This window comes from Lepidothrix coronata, unplaced genomic scaffold (genome assembly GCF_001604755.1).
Source record: "Lepidothrix coronata isolate B3197 unplaced genomic scaffold, Lepidothrix_coronata-1.0 Scaffold158, whole genome shotgun sequence".
Lineage (NCBI taxonomy): Eukaryota > Metazoa > Chordata > Aves > Passeriformes > Pipridae > Lepidothrix > Lepidothrix coronata.
The window spans coordinates 2,063,749-2,078,280 of NW_016690338.1; the positions used below are offsets into that span (position 1 = coordinate 2,063,749).

General features: G+C 43.0%; 1 long non-coding RNA gene across 2 annotated transcripts in view; it reads left to right on the forward strand.

The window, feature by feature from the left end:
* Positions 1-14,071, forward strand: part of LOC108504300 — an 82,849-nt gene extending 68,778 nt beyond the window's left edge. For both annotated transcript variants that reach the window (XR_001877061.1, XR_001877062.1), the window contains exons 2-3: positions 10,505-10,699; positions 13,868-14,071. This is a non-coding gene — a long non-coding RNA (uncharacterized LOC108504300). The remainder of the gene's footprint in view (positions 1-10,504; positions 10,700-13,867) is intronic.
* Positions 14,072-14,532: the final 461 nt, after the last annotated feature.

Below are 14,532 nucleotides of genomic sequence, written 5' to 3' on the forward strand. Positions count from 1 at the left end.
TGACTGGTAGAATAGGCAAGTACCCAGAGCAGCACTTCTTGCTGCATGAGGACACAAAGTACTTGACAAATGTTAAAACACTGTATTTCACAGTATCCAGGAGAGAAAGCAATTGTTCTCAGCATTTTAAGAGCATAGGAGCTGAAATTAATGGTTATATGAACATCTCCCCTTAAGACTAATGTATTTTTATGTGAGCATCACTGAGTTTCAGCAAGTAACTGTGGTGTCAGAGTCTTTAGACTTTACTTTTTTGGTTTTGGTCTTCACTGGAGCTAAGCATGTGGTTTTCAAGTATGATAGAACTTTAATCTTGTAGGTATGTGTTCTGGCAGCACTTGCATGGAGCATTACAAATATGTATCTGGAGCTGTGCAGCTTGTGAGCAGATCTTGATACGAAACCCAGGTCTTCTGTCTGAACCCTTATTTATACACAATTTATTTTGTCCTTGCTATAAGCTTAGTAGGGTATTTAGGCAAGGCTTGTGCCCCCCAAGTAAAGTATTGCAGTGATTTGTCAAGTCAGACTTGGAAAAGAGGTGGTGTTTCCAAGGCTCTGATGGATCTCTTTGGTCTGTTACCACTGTTTGGATGGGCCATGCCCCTCCAAGTAACCTCTCCCTTCCCAAGGGTTAAGGGGTGAGAAAATGAGAATATGCTCTGAAATATCCTCTTCACCACCACACCCTACCACATCCCATTTCCTTCCTATGGGCAAATCTGCCTGGCAGGCTTTCAGCTGTCACTGCCAGCTTTGTTGAAGGTGCTGCAAGGTGCCAAGAATATTATCCTAAAAACATCTTTGTTGTCACTGACAGGGCTGTTACTGCTGCCAGTGCTGGGCTTCCTATCTCCTGCTGATAAAAACTTCTGGCTTAGGAAGTGTTGACTTAGGACCTGTCACAGTTTGGGTGTAGTGGGAAGGACTGGCTGTGGCCAACAGGGTGGGAGAGAATGGGTCAGACAGAGGCTTGTACAGCACATGAAGTCAGACCTAGGCAGTGGCTAGCAATAGATCAAAAAGAAGTGCAAGGGTGAAGAGAGGCAGCGGTGGAATTCCCCACAGCACCCTGGATCACTTTGCATGCCTCCAGGGGATGGTGTGTATTCTAAAAGAAATAAAACTGGATGTGCTATCAAACTGAGCTGCCAGCACTTCTAGTATCTTAGGAAAAGTGCTTCCTCAGTGCACACTGAGGACTGTGCTCAGACTTGCAGCACTCTGCTTCCAAATGTTGAATATTTTATTTGAGATTTGATTTTACTTCTTGAGGAAGTAGACTAGAAAAGCTCCCCGTGTGTTGCCTCTAGTTACTAATTTAAATTGAAATTTGAGCAGGAGAGTATCCAAGACCATTAGTTTGCCTTAAAACTTTGTATATCTGACAGTGTCTCCTGGCTGGTGCCAGCACTCTCTTTAAGTTGCAGAGAATGCCTGAGAGACTTCCTACATCTGGCACAGGAGGAGGCTGGCAGTCTGGTGCTCCTGCATGAGCGCTGAAGTTGGGATGGAGGTAACATCTCTAAGGTTATAGGAGGTGATTCTGCCCCTCTATTCTGCTCTCATGAGACCCCAGCTGGAGTACTGTGTACAGTTCTGGTGCCCCCAACATAAGAAGGATGTGGAACTGTTGGAGCAAGTCCAGAGGAGGTCACGAAGTTGATAAGGAAACTGGAGCACCTCCCCTATGGAGACAGACTGGGAAAGTTGGGGCTGTTCAGCCTGGAGAAGGTTTTGTGGAGACCTCGCGGCACCTTCCAGTATCTGAAGGGGCTGCATGGAAGCTGGAGAGGGACTGTTCCTCAGGAACTGTACTGGTAGGACAAGGAGTAATGGGTTCAAAAGGAAACGGGGGGAAATTTAGCTTAGATATATGGAAGAAATTCTCCCCTGTGAGGGTGGGGAGGCCCTGGCACAGGTTGCCCAGAGAAGCTGTGGCTGCCCCATCCCTGGAAGTGTCCAAGGCCAGGTTAAATGGGGCTCTGAGCAACCTGGGACAGTGGGAGGTGTCCCTGCCCATGGCAGGGGGATTGGAACTGGATGGTCTTTAAGGTCTCTTCCAAACCAAACCATTCTGTTATTTGTGACTGGGAGGTGCAGCCTGGAATATTTTCTGTTCCTTGCCTCTTTGGAGCACTGTGGGCTTGGCTGTGTGTTCCCATTTAAAACCAGGGCACCTTGAAGAAACTGGAAAGGAAGCCAAACCACCTTGGGAGCAATGATAGGTTGCTGATACTGCCATGATGATCTACCCAGCATTTATGGCTCTCAAGACTTGTCCTGTGGAAAATACCACCAGGAGCAGGACACAGGCTGGACAACAAAAGGCTGTGTTTTTATGGTCCAAGGCCCACAGGATGAGTTCTGCTTCTGAGTGCTGTTTAAGCACCAAAAGGTGATTCTTCAGTCAAGTCACCCCGAGCAGAAAAGCTTTGCTGAATTAAAATCTGTATGGGGTAAGTCTTAGAGAAACATGTAAAAACAACATACTGGAGTCTGAAAGACCAACTGCAGCATAAACAAACTGCACTGTAACATCACTCTCCCTAACTGCATAAAAAACTGCATTATTTAAAATGTATGCAATTTTATTTGAGAGAAAAAATCTGAGCAGAGCAAGGCCATGAGGTCGTGAGGCAAAACAGAGCTAAACAAATATACAGAATTACAAAGAAAAGTGTTGATTCTTGGAAATTACAAATTGTCACTCTGCAAAAAGACATGAGGATTTTAAAAGTTCAGAGAAACAGCAAGAATACCTGGCCTGAAAGTACAGGCATCTGGCACATGAATCATAAAAAACCATTGTGACTTAGGAATCTCAGCCAAGTTGTTCTGATTCTATCTGGAGGACTGAGCTGGTTCATTAACTCACAAGCCAGTGCATTAAAGTGTATGTCAGAGTTTTTAAGTGCTGATCAGTTAAATAAACCCTGTGGATGAGCTTGTCAATAGATGAGGGATTTTAGCTTCTCTGTTTCTGCTTTGCAACTTGGATGACCTTGAATTTATCTTCTGTTAAGGGTGCCTGGTCTCGTTCTGGCATTTGGGGCTTTCCATGGCAGATATGAACATCAGCTCAGGCTCATTGGCAGCTGCTTCGTTTATAGGTTCAACACAATGTCCCTACGAGAACAAATTTTTCTGTTGCTGAATTCGCATCCTCCATGACCCAAACCCCATTTGGGTTTAGCTGGTTTTTCCTTCCATTATTAGAATTGCAAAAGTCTAAAAGTTGTTCTTCTCTGGACACCTGATTAGTTTATTCTGTCTCGTTCTTTTTGTCTCCCCTTGCACCTATAGAGAGGCCAAGGTTATATCCAAGGACTTATGGAGGGTAAAAGATTCCAGTAAAGGCTTCTAACAATTCTTTTTCCACTTATTGAATTTGCTTCCTAGAGTGGTTGGTGTCTCTTTTTCAAAAGTTTTCATTTTTCTATTTATTTATTATGCACATCCCAATAGCACCATGATTTTCACAGCCCCTCTGTACCATACAACTGCTATGTAATTTAATGAAAGAATATTATCATATATTATCTGTTACTTTTAAGTGGCAGAATTTTTCTCTGAACATTTTGATGCCTGTGCATGAACTGCTTTTCCTTGCTGTTTCAACTTAATTTTAGTTTTCCTCAGTATGTCCAACAGGATTCATTTATTTTTACCTGCTCACAGTTTACCTTATGAATCCCTGGTGAATGTGTGAGTTTAAATTAATCCTGTCATCATTTAAAAACATATTTTCAAGCTTCATGTTGTGATCTTGATGGGAAACCAGAGAGTAAAACAAAGGAAGTGAAAGCATATAGTGGCTCCACAGAGGTTAGTGGTAAAACATTTCTGACCTAATCTAGACTAGCATTTTAGTTATTCATCCTCTTTTTCTTTACAGTGAATGGGACAATTTAGTGATTGATTAATCAGAAATTTCCATATTTTTTTTTCCTTTTTTAAAAGGAAGAATCGGGATTAGGATCAGGCAAGATTTTTTGCTATTGTCCATGAAAGGGAAACTGAATAAATTCTTTTGGGATAGTTGGCCAAAGCCAGGAGGTGCTATGTGCTCTGACTATAACATAGTTACTTACAGAATTTTTGGCTTAGATATAAGAAGTTTACTGGCAGGAGCCGGATGCTTCTGCTGGAATTCTCCTAGCGGGAGATAGAGGTGTGTTGATCTTACTTAGATGATTTAGTGTTTGACTTCACCCGTTCTTACTCCTTCCTCCATAACAAAAAAAGGTGATTCAGCTTCCCCTACTATGGTTTGATCCCATTTCCAGCCCTCATGCCCAAAGGTCTGTTATCTCCACCTGAGGAAGTCACAGCCTTTCTCAGCTCTGTCCTAAATTACTTCCTCTATTGCCACTCTTTTCATTCAAGATTTTACCTTTTGTCCATCCCTGGAAACCCACTTCTCCCAACTTCTGTGCTGCACAAGTGGCACTCCTGTACAAGTGGGATGATCTTCCAGCAATTCCAATGCCCCAGGAGGAAAGCTGGGCATAGGAGAGCAAGCCAGGGACACTCAGTGTACAGGGAGAACACAGAAAACCCAGCTAACTGACCTGAAAGTGCTGAGTGAGGCTTCAATTCAGCCAGAACCAGGTAATATTTTTTATGGGATGTGTCTTGCACACCTGAACCCAGCCTTTTAAATTTAATCTTCTCGCTGCAGAGTATGAAGGCACTTGAATTTTGTGCAAAGCAGTTTTGAGAGCTCTTTTAAAACAGACAAGCAGTGTATGTCTTCATAAACCTGTATTAAAAAACCTGTTACTGCTCATGCTTTCAAAAATCATGTTCTGGAGCTCTATGGTGCTTCAGCAGTTTGGGTGACTGGCAAGGGCTGGGAATAAATGAACTCACTACAGGCAGTTTTATACCAGCTCAGCCAGCTTGGGGCTTGTGTTGTCCCAAAATCCTGTGCTTCTGGCTGGGAATGTGGAGCTTTCCCTGCCTCCTGCACTGTGCCTTCCTGAGAACAATGGGAGCAGCAATCCCTGGGGGTGCTCAGCCTGGAGAAAAGAAGGCTTAGGGGGACCTTCTTGCTCTCTGCAACTCCCTGAAGAAGGTTGTAGCAAGGTGGGATTTGGCCTCATTTCCCAGGAAACAAGCAACAGAATGAGAAGATATATCCCCAAGCTGAGCCAGGGGAGGTTCAGGCTGGACATCAGGAAGAATTTCTTCGTGGAAAAGGTTGTTAAGCATTGGAAGGGGCTGCCCAGGGAGGTGGTGGAGTCACCATCCCTGGAGGTGTCCGAGGAATCGCTGGACACTCATGGCTCTTGGACATGGTTCTTGTTGATGAGGTGGTGATTGGTCACAGGCTGGACTTGCTGATTTTGGAGGTCTTTTCCAACCTAAATGATTCTGTGACTTGAGGAAGAAAGTCACTGTGAAGACAAGGATAGGTTTTCCACAGAATCTGTGGTTCTCTCTGTCTTTGGAGGTCTCCCAGACTTGACTGGAAGACCCAGAGAACCCTGGTCTTGCTTCAGTTCTGAGCCTTGGGCAGGAAGCTGGTCTTCAGGTGCCTTTCAGTCTGACTGATCCTGTGTTTCTGTGAAAATATAAAAATACCTAGAAGCCCAAATTGACAGCTGATTTCTTAGATGCTGTGGGAAAGAAATTCTTGCTACAGTCATACAAGGCTGCGCTTGAATTATAGCTTAAAAATAAAAAATGAAAACCCTTTTCAGCTTATTTGATGTGGCATTGAAACTGGAGCTACAGCTTCCATTTCAAATATTGATAGTGAACTGTTGGAGGGAGAGAAACTCGTGTCAGTCATGCCAGAGCTTCAGAAACATGAGATCTGGATGAAATCTGCCAAAAATGGTACACTGTCACTTTCTAAACACTCAGCTAGTTTTAAGTGATGTGATCTGGAGATCTTTAAATGCTGACTTCATTAGAAAACAGAAAAAAACCCATAAATAAATGGTTTCAGCGTGGTTACATTTTTAGCAGAAAAGGTTATTTTAGTTGTCATGAAACATTAATTCCCCTTTTGTGCCTTTTTGTATTAAAACACTAATGAACTTGTATCCAAAACCAAACTACCTTTAATTATGCATGATATATATTCATTAAGCCCCAGAGGGAAGGGGGGAGGTCATGTGACCAGCATGTGCCTCATTACCATTTGTGAAATGATAAAAAATTAGCAACGGATAGACAAAAAACAAAATGGAAACAAGTTTATTGTAACTGGAGGGAAGGAGCTGTTGGAATTTTTTTGGTGCCTAATGTTTTTTTGCTGAACTTCACGGGTAAAACAACAGCAGTGAGTGTGACAGCCCTCACACCATCCCCAAACAGGGGTGCTATAATAGGAAAGCACCACATCTGTGTCTGTGCTGCTCCATAGCTGAGGAAATGGCTTTGGAGCAGGTGGATTGCTTTAATTATGCAGTGGCTGGGAATGACCCATGGGGCTGCCTGGGTGGGGATCTCAGAACATCCAGATCGCTTCAAAAACATCCAAGCTTAGTAAACACCAGATCTCTGGTCCACTTACAGCAAAGTTCTGCAAGAACTAGAAGCTATGGGATGCTTCTGAAATCAATTTTTTGCAAATGTACCATAGCTGGCGCTTGTTTAATCCTTCAGCAGCTGGAGAGGCACCGGAATGTTTACCCAGAATATACAGCAAAAGCCTCTGTGCCTGGAGCTGAGCTAGGTTTTAGATTATCTCGTGTGTTGATCAAGTTATTACATGGTGATAATGTGGCCACACTCATTACATTCTCATTGCACTAATGTCTTCATCTCGAAACATGTCAAGCATGAATTTGGGACAGTAAGCATGAGGGTTGAATAAGACTGGGAGGCTTGTAGGAAAAAAAAATGAAAAAAAAACTAGATAAAAGTAGGCAAAGCCCTACAAAATATAGTCTGAGTTCATATTTTAGTCCTGTTGATACCGTATGAAAGCAGAGGAAATGTCTGTATTGGTCAGAGGAGGAGAATTAGACTATTTTTACGGGGAATACCTGAAGTTGTGGGCTCTTGTACATCCAAAGCTGCAAAGGCAGGTACCCAGTTTTTCATCACTGGAAATGGAGACTAACTGCTTTCCTGTCCGTCAGTTGAACAGCTGTCAATCCAGGGCGTAGGGAGAGATTGTTGGGAATTTTCAATTGGGATAGTCAGCTCAGATCATAACAAGGTCTTGTGACTGTCAATCACTCTGGGAACAGAGCGCTGCCTACGAGTGCTGCCTTGTTTTTCTTGCAGGGTTTTGAGTCCAGGGGAATTTGGATGTAACAGTTCTGGGGCGTGTTGTGTGCTTGGAGAGCAGCATGTTCTGCTCCCTGCCTGAGATTGCCTAACCTCCCCTAACAAAACCATCTTCTGGAGGAGTGCAGTTCGAAATATGATTCAAATTGTGATTATGAACAGGCTTTTTTAATGCACAAGGGGCAAATTTTGTGTGTTTTTATTGCAGATAATTTTTCACTTACGATAAAAGGAGTATTAATCATGGTTATAAAGGGAATATGATATTACAACTGTGTAATCCTCCCTTTATAACAGCAGAGAAAATACATCTCATGAAAATAGAGTTAACATTTTCCCAGTATTTAAAGATTTTATATATTCATGATATCGCAAGTATTCCTCTCTGACTTTAAAATTACCTATTAGTCCAATTGGGTTCTTCTCTCAAAGTATTCCATTGCCCTGTGTATCTTGGACTATTTTCTGCACTGGAGTGTTTTTTCACATCACTTGTGAAGTAAGGAAATAAAATAAAGGAATGGCTTTCAACTATTTTTCCTGCCTAGTGTTGTTATGTGTGGGGATAAATATCCTATTACTTTTTCTTTCTCTGTTGTTCTACGTGCCTACCTGTTTTTTGAATGCTTATTCTTTCTGATGCAATTTATTTTTCTAGTTCCTCCTGATGAGATGTAGCTGCCTGTCACTTAGAGACCATGGTAGAATGTATTGGCTGAAATGCTCAGTTCACAAACAAAATCCTTTGATTTTTCTCCTCGGCAGGTATAAAGCAGAGGGTCTTTTGGAAAGCAGGATGTGACTCTGCAGTCACATAAAGGGGTTGTTATAAGCTGGAGTAATATCAACAGTCATGTCCTAAAGAGAGAAGGACATTTGTCTTTTAATGAAAGCAATTATCTCATCATCGGCTTTTTATGCACATATTATCCATTATCCGTTCCTTTTAGGTTTTCTATTTCATATTAGGAGCTCTTTCATTTTCCAGTGAACCTTCCAAATGTATATCCTTGGAGTGCTGCATCCCAGGTGTGACCAGGACTTGCCTCTGGGATCCTGGTGCCTGGAGGTCCAGGAAGATTGGTGGATAATGGTGGTGTGGTGGCTTAGGAAGGTTGTTTTTTTGTGACACCTTGAACCATCCTAAACTTGGAACTCAGCATTTTTATTTTTTTTTTTGCTTTGCATTGAAAAGTAAGCATTAAGATATGTTGATTTTATATGAATGGCAATTGTTTTTCAAATGTGCTCCAGGGGCAACGGGTCAGCCTGGAACAATTATGTGGTTTCACTGATTTTTCCAACACTGTTCAGTAAGACCAAGATGTTCAGATTTTGTAGAGATCTTGAGGGCATTTGTCACACTCAATACCTGCCTCTAGAAGACATGGTTTATTATTGCGTAATAAGCTACTCCTTCCTGCAAATTTACCAGAAGCTTTTACTTGTTGATAACTCTCCAAGCTAATTTGTTTCCTCTTTCAACTGACTGATAATGATCCAAGTTAACTACCTTTCCTCAGGGCAAGTGTCCCACTGCTCCATTAAACTTACAGATATGTCATTTTCCACATGTGGCAGTTGTTGGGATGTGTTGATTTTGCAGTACTTGTTTAAAATATAAACTGTGGTTATAATCTCCAGTCACAACTTTCTCTCCACTTCAATGAATGGTTTTGGAGGGGAGCGTTGAGCTGGTTTTAAGGGGTTTGTGAATCTGTCCATGACCTTTTCTCAGGGTCTTGTAGTGAAATGCCACAGACAATGTGGGCCCTATTTTAATTCATATTACTGGGATGCAATCCCATTGTTTTGATTGTGTTTGCTGTGAAATTCGATGGGATCCTCTTCCAACCAGTGAGGACCCTTTGTTCACATATAAGCTTTATTATCTAAGTAACTTTAAATTCACTTTAGAGGAACAGAAATGCCTTCTTGACATCTTCAGGTTATCGAGTACTGGGAAATTAGGGCTAGTGAAGTCTTTGTCAATATTTTAATTTATTATGGGCAATTTACTAGAGACCAGGTGGTAACTCTCTATAAAAATGGATTTAACAGGTCCACTTAAGCTGTACGTCATGTTGGAATTTGAGATCCAGTAGAAGCCAGTAAGAATCAAATCCTACTGCTTCATATGGAGTTCCAAGATATGCTTCCTACATTGTTTTTGAGCCATCATTTTAAAAGGCATTCTCTCATCTAAATTCAGCCACTTTTCTAGTCAGTCTTTTCTGTGTTTCTGGAGATGATAGCAGACATTTGTGTCAGAATTGTCTGCCTTGTGTCATTTCCCCAGTACTCATACAACACTTCCCACTTCTTTTGCCTTCTAGAGAGTAGTAAGTTCTGGGAAAAAAAAAAAAAAGGCACAACCAAAGAACAAAAAAACCCCAACAGAACTAAGTTAAAGGCACTGCTAAAATTATGTCATCCTGATTTACTCCTTTCCTTTGCTGCAGTTGTACCTGCAACACCTCCAGCTTTTTGGAAGTGCTCAGCACAGCCTTCCTCAGTCCTGCCTGCAGAGCTGTTCCTGCCTTTTTTTTAAGGCAGCCTTTGTGAAGAGCTGGCACTGGAAATCACTCTCTCCTGGCTTAGCCTCCAGACAGGTTGGAAATTAGTTTCTTGTGCTGGTAGTTCCCATATTGCCTGTTCAAACTTCACTCCTATCAATAATTGCTTTGACCACCTTATACAGATCATCTATAACCAGGAAGGAGGTTTCATACTGAGCTTCACAATAATTCTTTTTCTAGCTGGTCAAACCCTCATTTTGCCAGACAACCCATGAAGCTGCAGGTCTGAAACATTTTTTGAAGCTGTTATAAATAAATACCTGAGTTGTGTTTTGTCAGCTATGTTATTGTCTGGTTTTGAGAAGTCTCTGTGGGCAAGGATTTCATCACACTGAGCTCAAATTAAATTCCATGAAAGATTCAAGAGTGCAGCTATAAATCACAGCTTCTTCTCAGAATAGGAGCTGCTGTCTTTGTACCTGCATGCAGGTGCTTCAGCAAAGGGTGTAATTTTACTCAGAGTATTTGTGGAGCTGCTGCTGCCTCAGAGGGAAAGGCTGGGAATAAAGGTGTGAGACCAGGAGCTCCTGTGAACATCCTCATCCTTAAGGCAGCAAATTGTGTTGCTTTCTATTCTCCCATAACCCAGCTTCTCTCTTCCTGTGTGTCTATAGATTATGAGGTGAGTGTGGCAGCTCCCCTTCCCTAATCTTTTTCCTCTCCCTTTCTTGCAGGGATCTGCACAAAATCGTACCAGCCCTGAATGAAGGTGGGAGAGTGGCAAATGGGCTGCTGTGCAGAGACACAGCTGGAGATCAGCTCCAATACAGGGAAAAGAATGTGGATTAAGAGCTCCTCAAGTGAGAAAAGGAGAGATGGAAATGAAGGGTGTGCACTTCTGGTGTATCCTCACCTTCGTGGAGATTTCTGTAAGAGGCAATCACAGTTACCACGTGGGAGAGGGAAGGCAGATAACACATCCAGAAATAATTGCAGAGCTTTTCATTAGCTGTTATTCAAATTGTTATCTTAGCCTTTGTGCTCAATTATCTGACGGCTGCTGAACAACACCCAGAGAGCTGGGGAAAAAAACGCAGGCCCAGCTCTGGGATTAATTTAACATCTTAGGTTTAATTGGAGTGCTCTGTGGGCTTGTCCCTGGGAGAATGGGAATATCCCCCCCTCCCCAGTGATCAGCAGGAGCTGTTGGGTGACAGGCATCTGAGCCAGCCCCATAAGCCTTCCTGCACCATCAGTGCTGTTGCACAGATGTGCTTTGAGTGTGAGCACTGGGACTTCCCACTCCAGAGGTGCTTTGAGGTGCTGGATGGAAGGAGGAACAGTAGCAAGCCTTGATGCTCTCTTCTGACTGCAAGGGGCAGAGAGATCTGCTGTGGCTGAAGGACACCCCTGGCCATCTCTCTTCCCTGAGGAAGCACTCAAAGCCTGTCAGCTCTTTTAACTGGCTGTGGCTCATGTTTAACTCCACCTCTGGCAGTGCAGTGGCTGATCTGGCTTTCAGATGGTGTAGGGACAGAGAAAACGCCCCAGTCTAGGTGCTGGGTGCCCTTTTTGGTCAGTTCTGCCAGGGGTTTCTACAAACCCAGCTGCAGCTCAGGGCAGTATGAGCCTTACCGGTGCTCTGTCAGCAGGGAGAAGTTGTTGCCGTGGCTGTAAGTCTCTTAGACCTTTCCCCCTTGCTGTCAGTGAGTTTGTCTCTCGTTCTTGACCTTAATATCATTGCTTTGAGAGGGTTGGTCTGTTGCATATTGACCTGAAATGAAGGTTAGCACCTGTGATGACCTACCCTTAAGGAGAAAGAAGCACCATGCCAATATGTAGAAAAAACACTCAGGACTTGATTTAAAAAGTTACGAAATCCTGACTCTGCTGTAAAGAACAGGAGGTTGAACTCTTCGAAGCAGCTGGGGTTATGCCTGTTGTCCCAAACAACATCAGCTCACCTCTGACCTTACTTTGTGCAGACAGCTTTGCTCTAAATCCACTCCTCAGCTGACTGTGACTGCACCAACTTAAACCTCGGCCAACAGATTTTTCATTTTGTATGAACTGTGGGCAGTTTATGGTTGAACTGTCACTCAGCCCACTTCTGTGCTAGCAAGGCTATGGAACAACATGCCTGATGCAGTAATCTGGCTCTCGGTGCTCAGCCATGTGGAAGTACAGTTATTACCTTCCTCTGCACCGTGGGAGTCCCAGGAAAGCAGAGACACGGGACAAGCTCTCGCTCCCCTGCCCCATCTCGCCCCTTGGACAGCAATTTCTTAGTGGCAGAAACACAGACTGCAACAAAAGCCCTGCTCCCAGCCTTTTTTTCTGGAGAATAGGAAACAAGGGAGGCACAGTGAGTCAGTTGTGTGGCTTCCTGCTACCTGAAAACTACCCTCTGCTTAGCGTTGTGCCTCCAGGCACTTTCTAGCCCCGAGCACACACCTTTCATTTTAATAACCCGTGTGCTTAGTTTCCCCCCCTGTTGGGGGGTTGTGGGTTTTTTCAATAAGTAAGATGAAAATATTTTGCAGGATTGGAATAAATCCAAAGCACAGAACAAAGGAAAACCAAAGGCAATTTAACCAAAATAATCCTGTGTGAGAAAGTGGTATGGAACTATGTGATTGCTGTGCAAACAGCCTTTGCCTTTTGTTAATATTGTTGAACTCTTACGCTCCTCAGTATTTTTTCTTCTTCTACCTAAAGCTTTTTTTTCAGTGTTTGCTTTTAGTTCTCTATCTATTCTGCATTTGTTTCAAATATTTTGATGGAAGAGCACATGCTTTCCATTTGAGAATCAGATGTCAGGGTAACCAGATGCCTTGGATGTGGCAACTGCAGTGTGTCTTGGCAGCATCCTCTCCTTTCACTCTTGCATTGACAGCCACTACATCACCATTGACCCTCCTCTGGAGCCACCCTAAGCCAGATAGATCCCTCCTCTTCCTCAGTGAGCAGAAACCTGTGGTCTCAGCCAATCTTCCATTTTTTTCTTGATCCTCCTCTTCTTCCACACCTCCTTTTGTGGGCAAAAAGTCTCCTTGCTTGGACTTAACCACTAAATTGAAGACACAAGACTCTCTGACACGTTTCTCTGCTTGCTGTGTTTTTCTGATTTCTCCTGCAGTACCATCTCAGTCACATGCAGCTAAAAATAAACATATTTTCCTCCTGCTCAGCCTTTTCCACTCAACCTGTGCTGAGAAGATTACAGAACAGGAAAAGTTACCTTGGTTTCCAAAAGCACTGAGCTGTATTTCAAGTAAATGTACGATTTTAAAGTTTCATAAGCAGGTTTAGAGAGGACAGCAGAACTCTAGTGGATCCTGGGAGCTCTGAATGATCTTACAAAGTTCTCAGAAAAATAATCTAAGAGTTTATTGGTGCTGGTTAAATCTTTCTTGAGCATGGACACCAGTCTTTGAATGGTCATACTCAGGAACATCTTCCTGAACAGCTATGGAAAAAAAAACCATAAAAGGTAAAATAGATCACCACAAAAAGAAAAAAGATACTGTCAAAACACAACAACAAACCCCTTGCATTCTCTTTCCTGAATAATTGAAAAATCCCCCTGCTTTTCAGTGTAGTTGTGAATGGATATTTGTGTAGGTCATATTAGTTAAGAGACAGACCAGGAAAATATTCAAAGGGGAAATAGATGGAGAAGGGAAAGGAAATAAGCCTGGATGTGTGAGCAGTATTTTTCAGTTTGATCAAACATGTATGTATTTGCAATATCCCATTGCCTCCCTTTTTACCTTTAAAAAAGGCTTGAGGCATATAATTGAAATTATTTCTATGGCAATTTTGCAAGAATTATATATCCTGTACAAGTCAGAGATGGAAAAGTGAGTTTAGTTATTTTGTGTCTTCATGGTCTATTAGTCTTTTTTCAGCTCATGTACCCTTAGAGGATCTGGCAGGTCCTCAGCTGTGGAGTCTTGTCTGCATGGGCAGATATATAGATTCAGACTCCTCCACCTGTATTCTGAGGGGCCAGACACTACCCAGTGTTGCCTGGACGCTGTTGCTGTAATTAATATCCAGGGATGCCTCTCTAACCCTCATTTTTCTTGTTTCAGACACGTGCTGCGTTAAAAACATCCCGTTTGAGAGATACATCCAGTGCCTTCCACACCAGTCACAAACCTCTGCTGCACTTTGGTTTTGGATTTCCCTCCCTCAGAGATGAGGCAGAGCACGGGGAGCTGGAGCAGCACTTCACCTGCTGCCTTCCAAGGAGGGAACAAAGAGAGATGTGGACGTGTTGGGAAAGCTCTGTGATATTTGACATGGATTTGTTTGGTAGGTGCTCGTTTTGCACCTCCTGCCTGTGTGAAGCTGCTCCCGGGTGAGTGAGGGAGACCTGCCCTGGATCCTTCTGTCGTGCATGAATGTCAGCTCCTTTCCTAGCATGTTACCATGGCATCCTACCTGGGGTAACTTAATAAAGGAGAAGAGGAGGATACAAAAGGGACATGTTTATTAACCCTTTCAGGAGAGCCATATGAAAGGGCTAAGAGAAACTGCTATGGAGGATGTCACTGCTTTGGAATCTTGCTTCTTTATTGCTGCTTCTTGGAGATTGCAAATTAAGTAACCCCTGTCCCTTCCTAGGTACCATCAACAGAGACAAATGTGTTAATAACCCAGCCCTCTGCCCCTGGAAAGATGAAAAGTCAAGTCCTGAGATCAGGAAATAGGGGACAACAGGGCTTTACATCACACTAATGTCTTCATCCTGTAG